Source organism: Saccopteryx leptura, chromosome 6 (genome assembly GCF_036850995.1).
Source record: "Saccopteryx leptura isolate mSacLep1 chromosome 6, mSacLep1_pri_phased_curated, whole genome shotgun sequence".
NCBI classification, from domain to species: domain Eukaryota; kingdom Metazoa; phylum Chordata; class Mammalia; order Chiroptera; family Emballonuridae; genus Saccopteryx; species Saccopteryx leptura.
Genome location: NC_089508.1, coordinates 91,506,575 through 91,532,519, shown reverse-complemented (window position 1 = coordinate 91,532,519; position 25,945 = coordinate 91,506,575). Strand labels below are relative to the sequence as shown.

The 25,945-nt window shown below is 39.3% G+C and overlaps 1 pseudogene and 1 gene segment (V, D, J or C); one reads left to right on the top strand and one right to left on the bottom strand.

Annotated features, from left to right (window-relative positions):
- The window catches only part of LOC136407917 (T-cell receptor alpha chain constant-like), a 499,087-nt gene that overhangs the window by 416,090 nt on the left and 57,052 nt on the right, over positions 1 to 25,945 (bottom strand).
- Positions 1,197 to 3,384, top strand: LOC136376580 (cold shock domain-containing protein E1 pseudogene; annotated as a pseudogene).

The following is a 25,945-nucleotide window of genomic DNA, read 5'->3' as shown; positions in this document are numbered from 1 at the left end:
CTTAGGAAGAAATCTCTCGCCCACTAACTGCGCACAGACCAGGAGAACGGGTAAAATGGCTGCCCCGCTTGTCTTTCTTTGTCTGGGTTTGGCGCGAGTATTAGCTTGTATTGCCCGGGTTGCCACAGGGTCAGTTTTTCCTTGTCTTGGATCTCCGTGCCACAGCCTGGTTCGGCCGTTTGTGCCGCAGCCTGGATCTATTCACCCCCTTTGCCCGCCTCCGTTTCTATATTCACAGTTACCAGAGAAAGCCGCCCTGTTTAGGTTAGTGGGGAAGGCGGAGCATTTCTTACTCCTTATTTCCTTCGGGGTTTGGTTATATATTTAGCCAATTTTTCACTCGACCATACCTTCGGGTGTATTGCGAATCATCTGGAGGCTCCAAGTATAGGTTTTTCTGTTTCTGGTTGAAGATCTTGTTGAGTTTTGGGGGAGATTTATCGGTATCGCTTCCTACCCCACCATTACTCTGACGTCATCTGTTCCTATAGTTTTTGCAGCATTATTTATAATAGCCAAAATATGGAAGCAACCTAAGTGTCTATTGGTAGACAAATGGATAAAGAAATGGGATATATAGACAATGGAATATAAATTAGCCATAAAAAAGAAGGAGATTTTGCCATTTGCAACAATATAGATGAGCCTAGAGTGCATAATGCTAAATTAAATAAGTCAAATAGGTGAAAACAAATTCCATATGATTTCACTGATATGTGGAATCTAAAAAACAAACTAAACACTCTGTGCCAGCCCATGCAGCTTATGATGACACTGGAGAGAGTGTGCTGAGCTGTTGGATATGAAGAGGACACTGACTTTTTGAGTATAAAATATAACAGGACAGACTTTACCATTTAAAACTGCTCCTTCAAGTTTAGATCATGCAAGGAATAAAGCTCAGAACAACCAACAAGAGCAAAGAGTTCACAACACTTTATCTGAAGCAAGAAGTCCATGCCTACCCAAAGCTTTGAAAGAACACTTTCCTGCACTGCTGGTAGTCATTGCTTTCTTCAGAGCTGCACTGTGAGACTGCCTGCTGCAGCAGCAGGTGTATTCTTTACTAGCTTGATAAGTCATTTTCTCTAACTTTTTCTAAATTAGTAATAGCAACTTATATCCTTTGTAACATGTGTCAAAAAGAAGAGCCAGCAAATATTAGTGACAGCACAATATTTGATTATCGCTGCAAGATGGGCTTTGATCCAAACTTCTCCACAACAATGGACACATGGGTACCCCAGTGGTACTTCAGCAGCACTGTGTGAAACTGGGGTTACTGAAAAACTGATAATGTCTTAGGGATTCACTCAGTCTTCAGAATGTCAAGCTAGATTTTTCTTTCACTCTTCACAGTATTATGACAACCTGCAGGACTTAAAAACAGAAGATCATGTTGCATTTGAAGTATCATCTGACTAGTGGACTGGGAAACCCATTGCCGTTAAACTTGTGGGAAAAAGCAGAAATCCCCCCTGAAGAACATATGAATGGACAATAAGGATTTTCTATGACTTACTGAAGATGTGGAAGGGAACATTTAGCTGGGACCCAGAAATAAAATAAACTTTAAAATTGATTACAACAAATATCCTGGTGCTATAAGTGCTTGAAACATTGTACTGTTGAGAAAGAAACAAGCCTACTGTCTGAGACTAGTCTGGGCATGAAGAAAGTGTTTAGCTTTATTGAAAGAGGTGATACTGTAAAAGAGATATTCTTACACTGAAGTGAATTAAGGGTGATTTAGGAGTTTTAGAACCTGGAAAGGATGTGGAATTTACAACCAAGGACAGAAATGGTAAAGAATTTGCAACAGATGTCAGACTATTGTCTCAAGGAACAGTCATTTTTGAATTATCAGCATTGAACATTTTGAAGGGACTGTAACCAAAGTTATCCAAAAAGTACTCAGTAAAACTCAGAATAACCTATTTCCAGGACACATCAAAGTTAACTTTATGATCCTTAAAGGACTTCCCTTTGGAGACAAAGATATGAAGTGCAAAGTGACCATGTTGAAAGGAGATCATGATTTTTATTTCAACAGATCAATGTGATAAATTAGAATGAGCAACCAGCATAGAAGTTCTATCAAGTATATTTCAGTTTACTAATGAAGCCAGAGATGTGAGTGAAATTGCTGTCATAAGAGATGGTTTTGGTTTTATCAAGTGTGTGGATCATGTTGCTTGTATGTTCTTCCACTACAGTGAAAGTCTGAATGGAAACTAGCCCCATATTGCAGATGAAGTAAAGTTTACTGAAGTTCCTGATATGCTCTCTCCCCCAAGAAATGATCTATTAGGATTAAAAAAGCTTCCCAAGGGCACATTTTTATTCTATTTCCATTCAAATCATAGTTTTCTGGGTACTGCAGAAAACGAAGTCACCTTTTTCAATCCTAGAATCACTAGCACAAATAAAGGTAAAAAAAAAAAAAAGGAAGTTAAGGGTGGTGTTATTACTTATGATGATTATGGAGTGAAATTGACTATTGCTTTCCATGGCAAAGATGTGGAAAGATCTACTTCTTCTCCAATAGGATATAAGGTTGAATTTAGTATTAGGAACAGAGGCCTCGACAGAAGATTGCAATCTGGGTGTTATTTGTAGGTCATAATTCTAACTCCAAGAGGATCTTGGGCTATGTGGCAACTCTGAAAGATAAATTTGGATTTATTAAAACAGCTAGTCATGACAAGAAAAAATTTTTTTCATTACAGTGAGTTTTCTGGTGATGTCAATAACCTAGAACTGGGAGACATGATCAAGCATAGGCAAAGGAAGTAATGTCAGTCAATAAGACAGTCTTAGTAAATGGCATTAGTGAGAAAGCTGGTCCTACTTTTTACTCTGGTAAAGTCATTTACCCCTTGAGGAGTGTTAACCCAACACAAAGTGAGTACCAGAAATCATTGAGATCGTGAAGGATGGGTATATGAAAGGTAAGGCATACTTAAAATGACCAACAAAGAGGATTGCCTACAGAAAGGGTGAGATTGTCAAATTCCAATTGTGTGTCCTGGGCCAAAATTTAAAGGCTATGGCCTAAAATGTCATAACTCTACATAAGGCCACTTTGGAGCCTTATGAAGTTTGGCTTCACTAACTATGAAGTAGGAGATAGCAAAAATCTCTTTTTCCATGTTAAATAATTATAGGATGAACTGAGCTACAGGTTGAAAATGAGGTGAAATTCTCAGTGATTCTTAATCATCACACTGGCAAGTTCGGCACTTGTAATGTTTGATAAGTCTGAAAGGGCCCCGTGACCCAATTGACCTGATAAATTGCTTGAAGAACATCACCTTGGTTAATGACAGTGTTTTTCACCTAATGATTCTTTGTCAGCCAAGGGGACCAGATAACTCAGTGTGATCTGATGTAGAAAGAAGGATTCTTCAGGTCATTGCCAGTGACTAAACACATCCACAAAACACGCCATTAGCCTGACCAGGTGGTGGTGCAGTGGATAGAGCATTGGACTGGGGCATGGAGGACCCAGGTTCGAGACCCTGAGGTCAGCAGCTTGAGTGCGGGCTCATCTGGGTTGAGCAAATCTTACCAGTTTGAGCCCAAGGTCGCTGGCTCAAGCAAGGGGTCACTCAGTCTGCTGTAGCCCCTCAGTCAACGCACATATGAGAAAGCAATCAATGAACAACTAAGGTGCTACAACAAAGAATTGATGCTTCCCATCTCTCTGCTTTTTTGTCTGTCTGTTCCTATCTGTCCCTCTCTCTGATTCTCTCTGTCTCTGTCACAAAACACCCCCCACACACACACCCCCACCCGCCCACCCCCACACACCATTAGTCCACTGTGATCAAGTTGGAGAGATTCTGGTGAAAGGTTCTGAACATCTCTCTCTTCATGCCTCCCTAAATTTGAAATATGTATTTTACTAAGCTGTTATACTAGTTTTAACACCTTTCTTGTTTGCAATAACATGGATGGACCTGGAGAGAATTATACTAAATGAAGTAAGTCAGTCAGAGAAAAACAAATGCTTTATGATTTTACTCGTATGTGGAATCTAATAAACAAAATGAACAAACAAGCAATATATAAGCAGCTTCATACAAAGAGAGTAGGCTGACAACTGTCAGGTTGGGGAGCGTTTGGGGGAAGGAGGTGAAGAGATAGAGAAAAACAGAGAAAAGAACCCAACTCATGAATAAGGACAACAGTGTGGAGATTGCTGGGGTTTGGGGGAGGTGGAGGAGGGTATAGGGGTGATGAATGGTGATGGACAGACTTGAGTTGGTGAAGCGGACTTGCAATACAGTGTACAGAGATGTGTTCTAGAGTTGGGCACCTGAAACCTGTATAATTATGTTAACCAGTGTCACCCCAGTAAAATTCAAAATATGATAAATAAACAAATTTAAGAAAACCATTTTACAATTATAAATGAAAGAAAATAAAAATAAAGTTATAGATATAGAGATCATTTTAATATTTGTTAGATGGGAATGAGATTATAAGAATGGGCAAAAAAGAGAAAAAACTAAGATTGCAAACTGCTAGTTATATAAGTGGTCACAAGGATGTATAATACAGCATAGGGAATATAATCAATATATTGTAATAACTATATATGGTGTCAGATGGGTACTAGATTTATTAGAGTGAATACTTCATAAATTATGGGAATGTATAATCCCTATGTCGTACATCTGAAACTAATATAAAACTGTATGTCAACTATAATAAAAACAAAATATTACAATTTAAAAATTAAAAAACAAATTATTTAAAGGCAGAAAATATTAATAATAATAATTTTTTGTTTGGTGATTTGTTTTTTAGAAGACAGTGGAGACCACTAACAAGTGGAATTTTGAGAAACATTGAAAAACAAAATATATTCTCTATGACTCTGGAGAATCAAAAATATTTTCTTGAGTCTATTGGCTCTTTTCAGAATCTGGAATTTTAGAAAATATATTATCTCTAGGATTATGAAAAGAGTTTCTCCTTTTTTGTTTGATGAAAATCAAAAGATGTATTTAATTTACTTTCAGAAAAGCAAGACAATTTAATCAAAGGCTGACACCTTTTATAATTGAGGAGAAATTCCTGAATCTGGTAAAGGGTATCTATGAAAAATCCAAAGTCAGTATTATTTCCCTGAAGGTCAGGATTCTCGCTTAAATGCTTTGGAAAATAACATTAAAATGCCATTTTATCAAGTACCTAAAAATGAATTTTTTTTCTTCTGAAGCTGGAAACGCGGAGAGACAGACATGGGGAAGCCCATTGCCCAGGTGATATTAATGTGTGTTGGGGGTGGGCTGTGGGCAGGCAGGATCCTTGTAGCCTGGGGCTTGGTTTTAGGACTAAGCCTTTCCCACCCTTTTTGATGTGGGGTGGTGCAATCCCATCGTGCCTCAGATAAGTGACTTTGTATCAGAGACTTCCCTATTTTGTATATTGGATTAAAGGTTTTGATTTCTACACTATAAAATGGGGGCAGAACGGGAGCTTGCTCTCTTGGTTCCTGAGATTAACATTAGAGGAGAGAGCAGAGAGGAGAGCAGAGAGAGGCTACATGGAGGAGGCCAGGAGAAGCAGCCAAGATGGTGGAGTGTTGAGTGAGAAGCCAGTTTGTGCAGAGTTTGTGCAGGGAGAAGGAAGGAGATGGGGAACAGAGGTGAATAAGGCTGGTGAGCTAGAAACCTTCTAGGAAACTCGGATAAGTCAGTAGCTTTGTGAGCACTGAATGTGAGTGGGTTTTGGAGCCCAGTGTGTGTTTTACTTGCCTGCTGGGTGCAAGCTAGGATTAAAGATGCTGGCCCACCAGTTTTTGGTTCCGTTGTTTCTTTACCGACTGTCCGAATCCAGTGCGAACCTTCATGGGCCAGGCAGCTGTGAGCTATGCAGCTACACTATGTCCTTTTTTTTTTTTTTTTTTTTTTTTTTTGTGACAGAGACAGAGAGATAGAAGAACAGAGAGGGAAAGACGGACCAGAAGGGAGAGGAATGAGCAACATCAACTCTTTGTTGTGGCACCTTAGTTGTTCATTGATTGCTTTCTCATATGTGCTTTGACTGGGAGGTTGCAGCAGACCTAGTGACCCTTTGCTCAATCCAGTGACTTTGGGCTCAAGCTGGTGAGCTTTGCTCAAACCAGATGAGCCCATGCTCAAGCTGGCAACTTCAGGGTTTTGAACCCAGGTATTCTGCATCCCAGTCTGATGCTCTTTCCACTGCACCACCACCTGGTCAGGCTACACTATGTCTTTTGATTGGAGCATTTAATCTATTTACATTTAAAGTTATTATTGATATATACTTATATATGGCCATTTTATTCTTTTTTTTTTTTTTCGTATTTTTCTGAAGCTGGAAATGGGGAGAGACAGTCAGACAGACTCCCGCATGCGCCCGACCAGGATCCACCCGGCACGCCCACCAGGGGGCGACGCTCTGCCCACCAGGGGGCGATGCTCTGCCCCCTCTGGGGCGTCACTCTGTTGTGACCAGAGCCACTTCAGTGCCTGGGGCAGAGGCCAAGGAGCCATCCCCAGCGCCCGGGCCATCCCTGCTCCAATGGAGCCTTGCTGCGGGAGGGGAAGAGAGAGACAGAGAGGAAGGAGAGGGGGAGGGGTGGAGAAGCAGATGGGCGCTTCTCCTGTGTGCCCTGGCCAGGAATCGAACCCGGGACCCCTGCACGCCAGGCCGACGCTCTACCACTGAGCCAACGGCCAGGGCCCATTTTATTCTTTAAACCTACAATTCTTTTTCTTTCAATTACTTCTATCCTTCGCTCTTTTATAGCAAGCCTTAAAATTTTCTTGCAATATTTGTTTGGTTGTAATGAAATCATTGAGTTTTTGTTTGTTTTGGCTGGGAAGCTATATAGTTCTCTCTATTTTAAATGATCGCTTTGCTGGATAGAATAGTCTTGGTTGTAGGTTCTTGTTTTGAATTACTTTGGATATTTATTGCCTATCCATTCTGGCCTGAAGTGTTTTTGTGTAGAAATCAGATGTGTATCTTATGGAGGCTCCTCTGTAGGTAATTAACTGCTTTTTTCTTGCACCTTTACTCTTTTTATTTTTGTCTCTTAACTTTGGCATTTTAATTAATGATGTCTTGGTGTAGGCATCCTTCACCTTCAGTTAATCTTTAATGGGACTCTCTATGCTTCTTGAACTTGTGTGACATTTTTTTTTCATCAATTTAGGGAAATTTTTAGCTATTATTTTTTCAAACAAGTTCTCTATTCATTGTTTGTTCTCTTCTCCTTCAGGAACCCCTATGATGCGGATGTTTCTCTTCATGTCTCAGAGGTCTTTCGAGTTCTATCAATGTTTTTGAACCTCTTTTATTTTTTTCTGCTATGCTTCTGTGCTTATGTTTATCTTGTTGTCTAAATTGCTGATTTGATCCTCCACTTCCTCTAGCCTGCTGCTGATTCCTTCTAGTGCAGTGTTCATTCCTGATATTGTAGTTGTCATTTATGACTGGTTCTTTTTTATGATTTCAGTGTTCTTTTTGATACTTACTATCTCTTTATTTATGTTCTCATTGTGATCATCCATTGTTGCTCTAAGGTTCTTAAGCATCCTAAAACCCATTATTTTGAACTCTGCGTCTGGTAGTTTGGTTACTTCCATTTCATTTAGTGTTCTTTTCTGAGAACTTCTCTTGTTGATTTATTTGGGTTATATTTATTTGTTTGCCCATTTTGTGTGTATATTATGTAGCTCTGTTCTGACTTTAAAATTTATTGTGGTGTCTTTATGAGGAATATGCACTCAATGATACTGATCTCCAGGCTACTTGTGTTTTTTGCTCCAGGAATGCTTTTTGAGAATAATATTTACCCTATAGTTGTATGGTTCTTTTTTTTTTGAGAGATAGACAGAGATGGAGTCAGACAGGAAGGGAGAGAGATGAGAAGCATCAAGTCTTTGTTGCAGCACCTTAGTTGTTCATAGGTTGTTTTCTCCTATGTGTTTTGACTGGAGGGCTCCAGCAGAGCAAGTGACTCCTTGCTAAGCCAGTGACCTTGGGTTCAATTAGCAACCTTGGGCTTCAAGCCAGGAACTATTGGGCTCAAGCCAGTGACCACGGGTCATGTCTATGATCCCACGCTCAAGCCAGCAAACTTGCGCTCAAGCTGGTGAGCTTGCGCTCAAGCTGGATGAGCCTGCATTTAAACTAGATGAGCCTGTACTCAAGCCATCAACCTCAGGGTTTTAAACCTGAGTCCTCTGTGTCCCAGTTCAATGCTGTATCTACTGTGCCACTCCCTGGTCATTCTTCTCCAGTTATATGTTACTCTTGAATGCAGTTGCTCCTTTCATGAGTGAGATTATTTCTTCAGGCTGGGTGCCTCTCTCTAAGGGTCATCCTTGATAATATGTATTAGATGCTCTGTAGTGTCTATCCTGTTGGGTGTATTTATTATCCATAATGTTGGATGGATGCCACATACTACTGGTTTTGTTGGTTCTGGGTCCTTTTGGGTTGGTGTCAGTAGTTGTTTGTAACCCACTGTGGGTTACCTGTCTAGAGCTACTGTTCTGTTCTCTGTTTTTGTCTGTGTTTTCTGTGCCTGGATAGTGTGGGAGAGGCCAACCTGTGTATAAAGATCAGCTTCCTTTCACTTAGAGATGACACAGCTCTGTAAAAGCCCCAAGCTATGTAAGATTTGCCTCCACTTTTCAGTTGCTGCACTTCTTCTTGGAGCTACCTGGTCTTCTCACAAAATCTTCTGTAGAAAGACTGCAGTGTGGGCTCAGACTTGCCTCAGCTCACCAACTTCTTTATAGGTTGCAAGGTTGGTGGGTTAGGAAGCTGAGTTGAAAATATGTTGGTGGAATCCACTAAGTTAAGGGTCTTTTGTTCAGGAGCTCAGTAAAGGGCATGTGGCCCATACTGCAGAGTGTAGATTCTCAGACACTGCTGGACACTCCAATTCTATTTCTCCCATAAAGGTGAGCCACATGTTCATACTGGGTGGAAATGACAGTCTTCTCTGCAGAAGTTCTTCTAGCTGGGGAACCCCTAGTATCAGGGAGGAAGACTGAGAGTGTCTTCCCCTGAGACGACTGTGTCCCTCCAGAAAGTGGCTAAACCCCTTGACTGGACCCAACAATAAGCTTCAGGGAACCTACATCTTGAATGACCGTGCTCCAAGACTCTCTTCCTTCTTCCTAACCAAGTGGGGAAGAATATCTAGGACCCAAGCCAGCCAATCATGAAGGTTCACCCTGTCCAATATGTGCTGAGCCATTGTGCTGGTGCTGACCACAGAAAAAAGTACTTGCCTCAGCTCAAACTGGTGTCTGATAAGCCACCCTTTAGGACACTACCACCAGCAAGCATTGTTAGGTCCTGAACCATTCTTCTTTACAAGTAGCCACTGGATATGCCAGCCACGGGCCTCCATGGAGGTAACTCAGCACAAACCAGTGGAGAATACTGCCAGTGACTGGCCCTCAGCAACTTTCTTGGAGTTATAAGCAAACCATAGTTTGTGGCTGCCTCTGCTGGGCTCAGGTGCACATGGAAATATTAAGCTGCATTCCTAGGCTGGCTTTTAGCCTGGAGAAAAGTAAGCAAAAGGCCAAGGTTGTTCTCTGAGATCTACCTCCTGCTGTCTCTGTCTGCTGGCTGCTTGTTGGGTTTGACCACTGAAATAAAACTTCTGGTAGAGTCTAGAGTCTGAGGCAATTCAGGGATTAGAAAGGGTAGTGGGTGTGGCTCCCACCCCTTGGACTCTGGGGTCAGTCTGTCCTAACTTTTTTTTCACAGACCTCAGTAGTGTGTGGCCCCCAAGAGCTCAGTGGGTGTGGCCTCTGAAACCCAGAGATTTGGTCTGCTCACAGTCTGGACAATTTCTACTGAATCTCCCATTGCAGGGGGATCATTAGTCATATTCTCAGGAGAGTATGGGGAAAGCTCTGGCCTCAATGCTAGACAACTGAGTCACTTATGCACCTCCTACCTCCTGGCTTACTTCTCAGAATAACCCAGTATTTAGGGTAGGACAAGAGAGATTCCTGAGTATGGAGCAGGTACTTTTTCCCAGGCTAATGTTGTATGGGGTGGAGGGGACTGCTCCACTCAGGAAATATGACAACTCGGGTATTGGAGAATGACTCAGCAGAGGGATTCTGGTGGATGTCACCAACGGTGTCTCTCCCTGGGCCACTGTGGGAGACTGCAAGTGGCAAAGCCCTTTGCAGTTTGAGGCTTAGCAAAAGGCTAAGTTCCCCCCCCCCTCCATATTGGCTAAGAAGCTGAGTATTTGTATTCATCCCATCACCCCATTTCACTTGCTTACTTAAGTTGCTAGAAGCAATTTACATGCCCTTTCTTTCACCCTTTGTTTGTTCTGATGTTGGTTGATTTTAGTTACACAGGGAGGAGGGTTTCTGCACTTGGGAGAATTCTTAGGTTGCCTTGGAGATGTGTGACTTTGTATCTGAGACTTCCTTATTTGCATATGGCTATATAATAAAGCAGGCCGTGGGCTCTTTGCTTTTTACAAGCTATCTTCTGTGTTGCAGAGAGTCCTCCTGAGCCCATCCTATTTCTCTTTAAGTCTATTTTTTTTCATTCTGCATCATTCTCCCTCAGGGACCTGGAATTACTAACCTCATTCACTCGTGGCAAGTGACACCTGAATAGGGACCTGGGTACAAGAAAACTAAACTAAAGGCAGTTGACGGAACTCCCCAAGTGTGCACAGTGAGTAAAATTTTTGGGGAGAGTATAGTTGGGAGTAATAAATTATGGGACAATTAGGGTAAAAAATAGGAGACCGTTTTGTAGAAATGTTTCCATATGAGAATGAATCATCTGAAGTGTATCAGAATGATCTAGAAATGGAAGGATCTAAAAATGAGAAGACCTTGGAGTCTGAGGATGACTTGGGAGATAATGAGGGTGTCGTGGTTATGGCCACCTTAACTGTGGCACCTCTGCTGCCCTCTGCTCCTTCTTATGCTCAACCCTCTGCTCCTCCTTACCCTTATCAGGTTGCTCCCAGAGTCTCCAGCTCAGACCTTGGGAGATCCCCTCTCCAACAAGCTTCAGATCAGCCTTGAGGTTTAGGGGAAACAATGAATGGTTTTGCCTGCTTTCCTTTTGTAGAAAGATGGGACAATCAAGGGAATGTAGTGTGAGAGCATGAATCTGTACCTTTTAAAACTCTGAAAGAACATAAACTTGCTTGTGCTCAGTATGGGCCTACTGCCCTTTTTACACTCAGTTTGTTAGATACTATTAGTGCAAAGGCTCTTCCCTCAAATGACTGGAAGATGACTGCTTGAGCCTGTCTCTCTGGGGGTGATTATTTGGTGTGGAAATCAGAATTTTATGAAAAAGCTGCTGAGCAGGATGAGAGAAACTGGCAACAGCAAGTTGCTGTTACCGCTGATATGTTAACTGGAGAAGGACAGTATGCCCCTATGGCGGCTCAATTAGAGTATCAACTAATTGCTTATCTAATGATTAACCAGATAGCCACACAGGTATGGAGACACCTGCCTATTACAGGGGCCAAAATGGAGAAATTGAGCAAAATTAGGCAGGGCACTGATGAGCCATTTCAAGAATTTGTTTCATGGCTGATTCAGGCAGTTGAAAGAATAGTAATAGACAGAGAAGCAGGAATGATTTTAGTAAATCAATTAGCATATGAAAATGCTAATTCTCCTTGCTGCATTTCGGCCTTACCACAAGAAGGGAGATATAGAGGACTACATCAGAATATGCGCTGATATTGGGCCTTCATACATGCAAGGTCTGGCTATCGCCGCAGCGCGCTTCAGGAGAGGACTCCAGGACAGCACTTTGATAAACAGCAAAACAAACATAGGAAGGGAGGCCAGGGAAGTACTTTTGCCAGTAGATCCTGTTTCCAATGTGGGAGTTTAGGACATTTTGCTAGACATTGCCCTACTCCCCACAGATATCAGTCTCAGCCTCCCCCTCGAAGGAAGCCAGCTCTTAAAGTTTCTAGCCTCTGCCCACGCTGTAGGAAAGGGAAACATTGAACATAAATCTAACTATACTATAATGAGTGTAAATCTAACTATACTGCCAAACGGCAGGTAATTCAGAGAAACAGACAATAAAGCCCTCCCCCGGCCCCATCAAGCAATAAGGGCAATGTCAATGTTTCCTCAGCAGATTCTGTTTCCAGCAGACCAGACATTGTGCAGTTATCCTGAGCAACAGCAGACAGCGCAGGACTGGACTTCAGTCCCACCTCCCAATTCATATTAACTCCAGAGATGGAACCTCAAGCTATACCTACAGGAATTTTTGGACCACTTCCTAGTAATACACTAGGACAAGGCCACATCTTGCAAAAGGGGCCCCAAGGAAATTGGGGATTTGGCTCTACTGGTGCTGTCTATTGGATTCAAAAAATACATCAGGAGTGCCCTAAAATGGACTTAACAATACAAAAGCGTAAATTTAAAGGACTGTTAAATACAAGAGCTGATATATTTGTTATTGCTAAGACATTGACTTTTTTCGTGGCTCACTCATGAAGCAGTCACAAAGCTGTAAGGCGTAGGGCAAAGTAAATTTCCCTAACAAAGCCCTAAGTTTTTGTGGGTTTTCTTTTTTGCAATGGAAAGATAAGGATGGTTGTTGGTCAAATAAGTTTTTAAATATGACATATATGTTTGCTCGCTTTTGGTGTGGGAGATAGGCTGTAAACTGGCACAGTCGTTATAGCCTAAGTTTTAAGACTAAGCCTTTCCCACCCTGGGGTGGTGCACTCTTATGAGGAATCCCATTATGCCTCAGATAAGTGACTGTATCAGAGACTTCCTTGTGTGTATATTGGATTAAAAAGTTTTGAGTTCTATACTATAAAGTGGGGCAAACCAGGAGCTTGTTCTCTCTTAGTTTCTGAGATTAGCATTAGAAAGGAGAGCAGAGAAAGGCCACGTGGAGGAGGCCAAGAGAAGCAGCCAAGATGGTGGAGTGCTGAGGGAGAAGCCAATTTGTGCAGTTTGGGTAGAGAGAAGGAGATGAGGAACAGAGGTGAATAAGGCTGGTGAGCTAGAAACCTTTGATTCTAGGAAACTTGAATAAGTCAGTGGCTTTGGGAGCCCTGAATGGAAAGGGAAGTGTCTTCCCACTGTATGTATTTCTTGCCCGCCAGGTGCAGGCTAGAATTAAAGCTGATGGCCCACCAGTTCTTGGCTCCATTGTTTTATTACCATCTGTCTGAATCTAATGTGAACCTGCATGTGAATGGCCACGATGGCCGCTCCTGGATTTACAATGGTCATACTGGATTTTTTTAGCCTTATGTGCTTTCTAAATTGCCTGTTAATCAATGGGATAGAAATGTTTTGAAAGATATGGGAGTGTTACTTGTAAAAGCATTTACTATATTTTGTCAGACCTTTGGAATTAACCTGAGGACAGGTATTCCTTACAATCCTCAGGGTCAAGGCATGTAGGGCATGCCCAGCAGATGCTTAAAGGTCAATTATTAAAAATAAAAAAGGGGAGTGATATCCTCAAACTCTTGCAAATCTTCTTTATCATGCTTTTTACTTTAAAGATTTTTTGAATACTGATATACAGGGCCATTAAGTGGCTGAGAGACTCTGGAATCCAATAAGAAAAGCCTTCCTTGAAGTGCAATGGAAGGACCCGCTCACAGGAATAAGGCAAGGGCCAGACCCTATTCTCCTGTGGAGCTGAGGATATGTGTGCTTTTCCTAGGTCTGCTGAGGCTCCTCGGTGGGTTCCTGAAAGTTTGGTAAGACACCATGAGTCAGGAGGAGAGACTTGCCCATAAGAACAATTATATAAGACTTATTTCAATTTAATATTTTTTGAACATTTTCTCCTCAGGACTTGCTGCAGCTGAGAGGCATTTTATACTAGCTGAACAACAACCTAAATCTTTCAAGTTGTACTGGGATATATTAACTGGCCCTAAATGGCAAAATTCAATTAAATTACTAATTTGAGAGAGAGGGTATATTCCAGTTTTGTCATCAATAGGTCCTCTTTGAATGCCAGTGAGGAACAAGGAATGTGAAGCCTCATCATAGATTGACATCAGCCCCTAGAAAGAAACCTGGTTCCAGAGATCCAGAATGCTCATTAAGCTTAAGGCAAAAGCTTAATGTGCTGGAAGCAGTGGTCGTGGGACTTGGAAACCAGCTATGCAGAGCTGTGAAAGAGAATGTGACAGCAGTTCCAGTGCCATGCAGACTTTTCCTGAGTGTGACTCCTGCTCCTTGGGACAGTTCTCAGACTGAATAGGGTGGGGTTGCATCTACAGGGAATGTGGAGCAGTGATAGTGTCAGCATGGACTTGGTGAAATTACATTAACATACTAAAGACATTCAAAATATTATAGATCTTGCTGTATTGGCTAAGAATTTACTTGATAATCTAAAAGGCTTTAATCCCTTTAATGTATTTGGACACTTGTTTGAACATCTGTTAGCATTGGATATATTAACTTTGTGTTCTGTATTTTTTCAGTCTGCCTCTGAATTGGAATCTGGAAACTAGGAAATCAGATGAGTGCAAATCTCAGCGTGTGCACGTGCACGCATACACACGCACACAGACACACAGACACATACACACACACACACACACAAAAGGGAGGATATGTGGGGGATTGCAAGTGGCAAAGCCCTTTGCAGTTTGAGGCTTAGTAAAAAGGCTAAGTTCTCCCCCCTACCTCCATATTGGCTAAGAAGCTGAGTATTTGCACTCATCCCATCCTCTCACTTCACTTGCTTACTTAAGTTGCTAGAAGCAATTTAAATTTACATGCCCTTTCACTCACCCTTTGTTCTGATGTTGGTTGATTTCAATTATGCAGGGTGGAGGGTTTCTGCACGTGGGAGAATTTTTAGGTTGCCTTAAAGATGTGTGACTTTGTATTGGAGATTTTCTTTTTTACATGTGGCTATATAATAAAGCAGGCCGGGGGCTCTTCACTTTCTGCAAACTATCTTCTGCATTGCAAAGAGTCCTCCTGAGCCCATCCTATTTGTCTTTAAGTCTATTTTCATCATTCTGCATTGTTCTCCCTTAGGGACCTGGAATTACTAACCGTGTTGGTTGTGGGAGGCCACCAACTTCACACTCACCTCATGCAACTCTAGTCCTCTCAGCCCTACCTCTACCAGAGCCCTGGATAAGTGGTTGTAACAAGATTTTCTGCAAGGGCTCTTTAAGATGGATCTTGCATCTTTGAGAGCTTCCATCTCTTTCTCACAGATAGAAGCTTTGCCTCTTTTGACCGCCAAATGCTATGTGGGTGCCTCTTCTAGGCTGCAGGGCTCTAGGCTGGGACACCTGGCCTAGGGTTGAAGAGATGCACTTGTCAGGGTGAACCTCCCCATGAGAGTCCCTCCAGACCCTCAGCCACTGCTCACTCCTGGAAGTGGGCAGCCCTTTTCACATCTTTTCCCTTCCTACTGGTCTTCATGTGGCTTCTTCAGTGACTCCTTGGTTATGGACTCCTCTTCCTTTAGTCTGAAGTTGATTTTTCAAGATGATTGTTTTAAAATTTATTTATAATTCAATTTGGTTCTGGGAGGTGACAGTTGAAATTTCTGCCTACTCCATCGCCATCTTGGAATGTGAGAAATATTTCTTTGCCCATGTTCTAATTAGATTATTTGCTTAATTTACTGTTTAGCTTTGAGAATTCTTTATATATTGTAGATACTCTTCTTTAGTGTAATATATGGTTTGCAAATAGTTTTTCTCAATCTATAGCTTGTCTTTTCATCTTCTTAAAAGGGTTAGGCAGAAGAAGATCTAATTTTAAAGTCAATTTATTATACTTTAAAACTTTTATAAATAGTTTTTTGGTGTCAAGTCTTGACTTAGACTTATATATTAAAAATTTTATTCTAGGCTTTCTTCTAAATGTTTTAAAGTTTAATATTCTATATTTAAGTCTCTTACCCATTTTAAGTTTATTTTTGTATAAAGTGTGAGACAAATTAAGTTTCTCTCTCTCTCTTCTTTTCATCTATGGATATACACTTGCTTTAATACCATATGTTGAAAAGTTTATCTTTGTGTTTTGAGATTCTTTGGCACTTCTGTAAAAATAATTAGTTAAGTATAATTGTGTGGATCTATGTGTGGGTGCTTTAGTCTTTTCAAGTAATCTATTTGTCTATCCCTGCACCAATGCACATAATCTTTATTATTATTTTTTCTGAAGTGAGAAGCAGGGAGGCAGAGAGACAGACTCTTGCATGTGCCTGACCGGAATCCACCTGGCAAGCCCACTAGGGGGCAATGCTTTGCTTATCTTGGGGCATTGCTCTGTTGCAATCAGAGGCATTCTAGTGCCTGAAGTGGAGGCCATGAAGCCATCCTCAGCACCCAGACCAACTTTGCTCCAATGAAGCCTTGGCTGTGGGAGAGAAAGAGAGAGAGAGATGGAGAGAAAAGAGAGGGACAAAGGGTGGAGAAGCAGACAGGTGCTTCTCCTGTGCACCTTGGCTAGGAATTGAACCCAGAACAACCACACGCCAGGCCAACACTCTACCATTGAGCCAACCTGCCAGGGTCCCAATGCACATAATCTTGATTACTATACCTATAGCTTGAAATCAGATAGACTGATTTGTCCCACTTTATTTTTTTTTCAAGATTGTTTTAGGGGCACTGGTTGGATAGCTTAGTTTGTTAAAGCATCATTCTGATATGCAAAGTTTGCTGGTTTAATCCTTTGTCAGGGCACACATAGAAACATCTTAATGTTTTTGTCTTTCTTTATCCCTTTCTTTCTCTCTAAAAAAATCAATAAATAAAAATTTAAAAAGATTATTTTAGGGAATATATGGACATGTCTTCTCACTTAGCCGTGCTGCTGGAGGGTCAGACTTCATGCCCCAGGACCAGGTATTTCTTGCTAATGTTACTGTAATAAAGGGGTCCATTTTCCAAATAACACAAGAGCTTGCAGCAAAAAAGGAAATGCAGCACAACTGGCATAAAAAGATAGTAACCTTCAAAAGTGGCAAGAAGAATAAAGTCATGTGGTTGCAGTTTTAGAAATACAGCTAAAAGCACTAATGTCCACTAACTTACAGAAAGATAATAAAATTGAACAATTAAAAAAAGATCACATCAAAGTCTGTACACTGAAAAAGATACAATGGATATCAAGCACAGAGTTAGGAGTTCAACAGATCTTGGTGGAGTTGAAACTGAACCTCAAACAGTAAGTTTTGAAATTTTCAGCAATGAAATAGAGGAAAAATCTGTAGTTCTTGACTCTTGTGAGGTTCAACAAAAAATAATCAAACTCCTTGACTTCCAAATCAAGAATTAGAGATTTAGTTTATACCTGTATGGATGAACAAAATGGTAGCAAAACACCCTGGTTGTACTTTACTAGTGACAGCTAAGACTTCCAAGGCTCTAAAGAGAAAGAGTAATGAAATTAAGAAGAAAATTGTGAAATGTGAAAATAAGAAGAATACTACATCCAGAACTAATTTGAAGTCTTGTTTCTGAACATAGAAATTCTTCTGTAAAAAAAGGAACAAATGATTTTCACACAGCTGTAATCTCAGAGAACATATTTTTTATGGAGTCAAGGATCTGCAATAGAGTAAACTTGGCCACTATAAAAAAAATCAATGCTACAGAAATTAGGAGATTTCTTATAACATTGTACAACAATTCTTTAATCAAAAGCAAAGAAGATAATTTAAATGCTGAGCTCTTCAAAGCTTTCAAATATAGAAGTAATCAAAGGAAATGTATCTCAACCAAAACAGGGCAAAAGAAAATTATACACAAATGTAATTTCACCTCTTACTACTATATCCATCTAAGTGATTATGATGGACTATCACATGAAGAAAAGTGATCATCAAATTCTCAAATGACAACTGCAATCTAAAATAGCCAAATAAATCACTAAGGAGAATGATTTAATATAAATTTTATATTCACAATTGTAACTTGCATCCTGACTTTAATGATAGTTGTATGTATTATGGTGTTAAAGCTGTCTGTATATACATTACTATTTTATACATAGTATAATTTTAATTCAATAGAGAAAATAAGTCAAAAACAATAAAAATAGAGTTTTAGCTAATCTAGTATATCTGTTTTCATATAAATTCTAGACTAATCATGTATATATATTTTATATATATAATATAAAATCTTGCATGGATTTTAATAGAAACTATGTAAAATGTGTATATCAATTTGGGGAGAATTGACATATTAACTATTTTGAACCTTTTAATTTAGAAACATAGGAAGTCTCTTTATTTGTCTTCTTTGATATCTTTCATCAGTATTTTGTAGTTTTCAGCATAAAAGTTCAGCATATGTTTAGTTAGATTTACACCTAAGGATTTGGGGTCCTATTTAAACCATTGTAAATGGTACTATATTTTTAATTTAAGTGTCCATATGCTCATTGCTAGTATACATTTGATTTTTGTATGATTTTGTAGATCCTGTGACCTTGCTGAACTCATTTGATAGTTTTAAAAACTTTTTTTGCATACATTTTTGGATTTTCTACAGACAATTCTGTTTTTGTAAATAGTAGAAGTGTTACTTCTTTTCTGATCTATATGACTGTCTTTACTTTTACTTGTTTTGTTTAGCTGACTAGAACATTTAGCATAATATTCAATGAAAGTGATGAGAATGAATATCTTTGTCCTGTTTTTGATCTTACAGGAAAAAGTACACAGTCTTTTACCAGTAAGCATACTATTAGCTACTGAGGAAAGTCCCCAATATTCCTGTTTCTCAAAGGGTTTTGTTTTTAGTTTTGTTTTGTTTTTAGAATATATGAATGCTGAATTTTGGCAATTCTTTTTCTGCATAGATTATTGTGTTCATGTGGCTTTTCTTTTTTAGTCTGTTCTTATGATGTATTCCACTGGTTGATTTTCAAATATTGAAGCAGCCTTGCATCCATGAAAAAAGTCTATGTTTGGTGTATTATTTTTTAACATATTAATGAATTCTTCTTGCTAATATTTTTGTGAAGAAATTTTGTGTCCTATTTACCAGGGAATTTTCTATAGTTTTCTTTCTTTTTTTTTTGGTCTTTGTCTGATTATGATATCAGAGTGATACAAGTTCATAAAATGAGTTAGAAATTATTTTCTTCTATTTTCTGGAAGCAATTGTGTAGAATTCATGTGAACTCTTAAATATTTGACAGAGTTATCCAATAAAACCATCTGAGTCAGATACTTTTTTATTTTTCCTGATAGACAGAGAGAGGGACAGGCAAGCAGGAAGGGAGAAAGGTGAGAAGCATCAATTCTTTGTTGTAGCACCTTAGTTGTTCATTGGATGCTTTGGTGTAAATGCCTTGACCTAGGGAGCTACAGCAGAGCAAGTGACCCTTTGCTCAAACCAGGGACTTTGGGCTCAAGCCAGTGACCTTGGGCTTCAAATTAGTTTGGGCTCAAACCAGCGACCATGGGGTCATGTTTATGATCCCATGCTTCAGCCGGCGACACTGAGCTCAAGATGGTGAGCCCACACTTAAGCCAGATGAGCCCATGCTCAAGCCAATGACCTTGGGGTTTCGAACCTGGCTACTCTGCGTCCCAGTTTGACACTATCCACTGCGCCACTGCCTGATCAGGCTGAGCCAAAATATTTTTTTAAATTAAAATTTTAATTTCTTCACAGACACTGTGACTTGAGTTTGCTCTGCTCATGCTCTGAAGAGAGATAAGGAGGAGCTGCCCTCAGGTTTGGGGACAAGCAGCAGGTGCCTTGAAAGCACTGTGCCTCTGCACAGAAATAGGTTCCTTCATCTGCAGTCTGGGTGTCTGTGAGGTGCAGGGAGCTGTCCTTTCTAGTATTTCCAAACTGAGCCATCAGTCTTTTCTGGTCCTTCACTTCTCCACCTTTGACTAACGTTATTAGGAGAATAAGACTCCCGCCAGGGCTTTGCTTATACCAGTTTAATCTGTTCAAAGTGCTTGAGGAATTGCAGTATGTGGTGAAGTTCTCTCCTTCTTTCAGAAGCAGGAATTGAGGAATTTGTTTCATCTGTTGTCCATTCATTTCTGTTCAGAAAAACAAAAGGAAGCATCAGAGCAAGTTTAATCATATCTCTGTTCTCTAAGCTACAATGGTCTCTCTCATTTTTGTCTTTGTTTCTCATTCTTTCCATTTCTCCTTTCCAAAACATTTCTATTGTCCTTCTTCTTAGCTTTTTTTTAAAGGTTCTTTGCTCACAATTATAAAGTCTCATTCCTGAAAATACCTGCAGATGATATCTCACAATGTGGAACTCTCTGGAAACAATCAGAGAAATCTCAAACTCACGTGATAATTGCATCCATAAGAGCAACACTGGAACTGCGAGTAACATCTCCTATTTCTTCCTCTTCAGAAAGAGTTGTCAAATCTGCCTACTCCTAAGTAGGTTTTACTTTTACAAACTGCTTCCAGACCGAAAAAAAAAATGTGTTCTATAAATGCCTTTTGGAAAGAAAGGAGAAAAAAAGTGACTGCAATTTGAGACAGCCAATCAGACTTCACACTATTTTACTCACCCACTTTCAGACTGGAGTCTATGTTTGCTGATACTGCCCTCCTGTGACGGGATCAAAAAGGCCAGTTTGTAATCCATTCCTTATGTATACTGCTTTCTAATTAAATCGATATATATTTTTATCAAGGTTTAGTAAGAGTTTATTAATACTTATATTGTTTGGTGGAGGATAATTTGTCTTTTAAAAATGGTTTTGTGATTTAAAACTATGACATCAGAAGGAAATAAAAAGTCTCATTCATCATTTCTAGTTTCATTCAGAATCATGTAGCATGTGTCTATGTATGTACTAATAGAACATATTAGGTCACAGACATTTTGAAAAATGTGGAAAATACTCATCATTTATTATTAAATCACCCATGTTCTCAAAATGAGAGATAAAAATGTACTTATTTTTCTATTGTCATACAGATTACCCCAGTTGTGAAGGAAATGTTTACTACATGTTCTTTTCTTCAACCAATTCTTAATCCCCCTCATCTAGATTTCTCCAACCAGGGGATGGAAGAAAAAACAACTAACTTGTTTACCATTCCTCCAGCCCCCCTTCATCCAGTCATCTGCTTTTTTCTGACCATTCCCCAAACCCCCTTATCTAGTTAATGATATCCCCATCTCTCCCTTCCCCCTTGGCATCACCATTTAAATGAGCCAATTGAGAAAGAATATGATTGTACAATCAACACTCCAGCCAATGGAGCAAGACCCAGCAGCCCAGGGCCTGTGTTAGGGATAGAAACAGAATTTGCCCTCTGCCCACGCACTCGCTGGCTGGCTTTCACTTGTGCCAGCACGCTCTTCTGCAGAAGTTACTAAAGTTGCCTTCCTGAGGTTTTTTTTCACAAGTTGTGCTTAATTCCATCTCTACTAGTTGTAAATTATCTAACTTAGAGTTCATATGTACTGTCCCACTCTGTTACTCTTCCACGTATCAGGAATTAAAAAAAAATAATTTAATTGTTTAAAAGACTTATTTATAAGATATGAACTTCTTTCAGAAGGCTTACTTAAAACAAAATACTTGAGTAGAATAGCTTTCTAAGGCTCCACAGAATTCCAGTTTTACTTATCACAGCACTTGTTGGCCTGTATTATAATCATCTGTTAATGGTCTGAGCTGGCCACATACTCCTTGAAAGCATGAATTGTACGATCTTCATGAACTGTGCTGATAAAAAAAAATTGCAAAATTTTTTTATCCAAATAAATTTACATTCACAATTTCCAGGGATTAGCATTTGAACATACCTGTTGGAGGCTCACCATTAAACCCACTACAAGAACTCTAATGTCTTTGAAGTGTCATGTAATGTGTTATGGTAAAAATCCCAACATTTCATTTAGTCAAAAGTGAATCTGAATCTGGATTAAGGCATACTATGGAAACAGAATAAAAGTTTTAAGATGCACTAGAAAATAAAAATCCCATGAGTTAAGATAAACTTTTTTGAAATATATAGTATTGGGATACGTTTTCCCTCTCAGGGATATTGGATTTGGGTCCCAAAATGAAAACAAAAACTGTCAGTATCGTGGTAGTGAAGACTCCTTCCCCATCCTCCAATAGAAAGGAGTCTGAAAGGGGCACCTGTGGGTTCTTCGAAATTATGTGCACATCTTCACACAGAACAAGAGCTATTAAAGTTCACAGAGGGAAATATAAACCAAGACAGAAAAGTCTCACACAGAAGTTTGCTTTCCCCCAACCCATACCATGGTCCCTGTTGTAACCTCTCTCTGGTCTTATGCTAAATGTAAAGAAGGGTACCTGATCATGCTTTGGTTTAAAGAGTTAAAGGAATCTCGACTCCTAATAAGAAGTGTTTCTACTGAACATAAATAGTATCAGGTAGTTCTAAGTAGCAAATATTATAGTTAAAACAATAATAAGAGGACCAGATGCAAGAATACTTATAATAAAATGTTACAAGTGTTATCTTATGAGATTTTAGATAAATAAATAATGCTGCCTGAACTGGGCCATGAAGGATGAATAGACTTGTGTGCATTTTACAGTGAGAATAGTATCAGAAAGGACAGCATCTGCAAAGGCCCAGACATAGAAAAAACCTTACTGTGTGTGTAATGGTTAGAAATTAAAAGTGGCTGTTATACATTTGGAAGACATAGTGGAAAACAGTAGATAAGGAAAACAAAAGATTACTTAGAGAAAATTTTTAAGTGTTCTTGTATGTTTTAATATAGAATGTGATCTTTACAACTTCTATGGTTCCTCCTTATCCAAAGATAAACAGAAGTTGATTAGATCAGATATATGCTTTATAATAAATCTAGTGGCTATAAAGAAATTAGATTCAAGGAGTTGAAACTAGAAGCAGGAATACAATTAGAAGGTAAATAGGTTCCTGGACCCAATTCTAGAGTGTGTGTGTGTGTGTGTGTGTGTGTGTGTGTGTGTATAGAGGAGTGGGGTTCTCCCACAACAAGAAGCAATTCTCAGAACATCAGCTGGGTGTCCCTCAATTCAACTCAGTTTTGACACAGTCTACCCAGAGATAGCATTAGGTTGCACAGGTTAATGGTTCAGTCCTTTAGAATTGTCCAGTGGTGGGATTCAAATAATTTAACAACTGGTTCTCTGGTTATTTGGCACTTTTTCTCTTTATGTTATATGTTTGTTTACTGAAGCAACAAATGCAAAGGAATTAAAATGTAGTATTTTATCAAAGGTATAATGAGTCTTATGAAACAACTAAATTAATATTACAAGCATAGTTCCGTCAAATTTTTTTCACCAATGGATGGAATAAACATTGCTACGGGCACTTATAAATCACAGTTGTGCAGGTAAACATTAAAAAAAGAAAAAGGAATGTAAATTTGTGATTTTCACATTGGGCAGCTGCCCAGGCACTCACCTTAGAGAGAATCCTGATTACAAGTGCCATTTTAACAATTGGTTCACTGAACTCAACAAAAAATTAAGTATTGGTTCTGCTGAACTGGTGAAAATTGACTGAATCTCACCACTGCAACTGTCTCCTTAATTCCCCACACTTCAGAAGCCAGTTAAAGCCCAGATTGTCACCTGTACTTATGACTGATTGACTATAAATAAAAAGTTCCCAAGGCCCTATCTTCAGGTTTGATTAATTTGCTGGAGTAGTTCAAAGAACTCAGAGAAACATTTTACTTACTAGATTATAAGCTTATTATAAAAATATAAATCTTGGGAAAAGCCAGGTGGAAGAGATATATAGGGCAAACTAAGTTTTCATGCCCTCTCCAGGCAAGACACTCTCCCAGCACCTCCACGTGTTCACCAGCTCAGAGCCCTCTAAACCCCATTTGCGGTTATGGAGATTACATTACATAAGCATGATTGATTAAATCATTGGCCATTGGCAATAGAAACCAATGTCTAGCCCTTCTCCCTTCCCTGATGGTGGAGGGAAGAAAATGGAAGTTGGATCTTTGGCAACCATTCCCCATCTTTAGGTTCTCTAACAGTTTTCCAAAAGTCACCATGTTAACACATAAAAGATAACTCTTTATTGCTCTTATCACAGGAAATTTTAAGGGTTTTAAGACCTGTGATCCAGGAGCCTTGGAAAAAGACCAAACATAATGAAAAGTATATTTTAGTTACCTGAAAAACCATATATATATTTTCTTATAAATCATAATATTTCAGAAGTTCATTGACATCATCCAAGTGAGAGGTGTTGAATACCTGAGTTAAGAAAGTAGTAAGCAAGAAATAGAGAAATTGAAGAAATAGATATGAGTGCTCATTGAGAGATAAAACTGACAGGATCTCAATTAATTACAGAATGTGTGTTGGGCTTCAACTCACACACAAACAAAGAACCAAAGGACCAGAACATTACCAAAACTTGAACATTGGAACTTTTCAGGAGCCAAGCCATTGTCCAGAAAGATCTGTTGACACTCCTATATCATAAATGGTCAAGTTCTAAGGTCTTCTAATTAAAACTTGACCCACCAGCCCTTCCACATACCTGTTTTCCCCAGACCCTTTAAAAACCCTTAACCTGATCCAGCAAGGTGGGTTTGAGGCACCATTAATTCTCCTATCTTCTCATTTGATGATACCTTCTCAATCAATAAGACTTTCCTTACTCCAAATTCAAATGTTTTGAGTTTTTGCCTTTTTAAGCATTAGGCACATAAACTTGGGTTTGGGTGACACTATGACATGAAAAAGACAGAGAAACATTGTGTTTTAGCGATGCGTAAATGAGCCAAACTTTGTCCTAGCTTTTTATTATGTGCGTGTGCCTTTTTTTCCTACAAATTCAGTTAGCTAATAAAAGGATCATTATTGAAAATGTTAGAAATTATTCCATTGATATTAATTCTAGTAATGATGGGGACTGGTTTGGGAAGTTGACCAGCAGCAGGAACCATGATGGCTCTTCTTTTGTGCTGCTTCACTTCACCAACATCAGTGTACAGTGCATCATAGGCTCTTCTCACTCAGTCCTGTCCTCTGCACTTTCTAGCCTACATACATTCAAGTAACAGAAAAAATTCGACCAGTCACCTCTGACAGTCAAACAGATTCAAGACCATCTTGTGAATGATTTCTTTAAAAAATTTCTTTTTATGTGTATGTCTCTTAAATGGGCTCCAGTCTCAGGGATTTGTATGCAGTTCAATATTCTTTTCAAAATATGTATTTACTGACCTGTAGTGGTGCAGTGGATAAAGCATTATCCAAAATATGTATTTATTTGTCCTAAACATTTGATAATGACAGGAATTGGGGAGGGGGAGGCAATAACAGCATAACTGAGGAAGCTGGGAAGGAGCTGGCCAAGTAGTTACTAATGGAGATGTTGGGGAAGTTGAAACTGAAGCTACTAGATAAATAGGCTCAGAAGAAAGTTAAATCATGTAAACAAAACCCAGGGAAGCTTCAGAATTAGTGGCCTCTAGAGTACTAATGAGGTTAAACTAATAGATGGTTTGGAAATCTGCAAAATGAGCACAGCACCAGACACTTGATCTGCCTCCTATACCTGGAAATTTCAAATGAAGAAACTTAGACTATAGAGTTCAATTACGTATTAAATATTACAATCACAGTGCAAACTGGAGCATAGATAAATTATTGGTGAACTTTCTCTATGCTTCTTTCAGTATCACAGGTGATTTTTTAAAAAAATGCAAATAGTCACATATAAGAAGATATGAAATACACATGTTTATGTAGGAGAAAGGTTGAAATAAACCAAAACTAAAATCCTCATAAGTTAAATGTTGTATGAAACATGCAGTTTTTCATACCAGGTATTTGGAAAGAGGGCATATCCACCTGTTTCATTTCTGCAAGTGAAGAAATAGAAGAACTAGCTCATGGAGGTAACAACAATGAAGGGTAAATATCATCCTAGTATAACCAG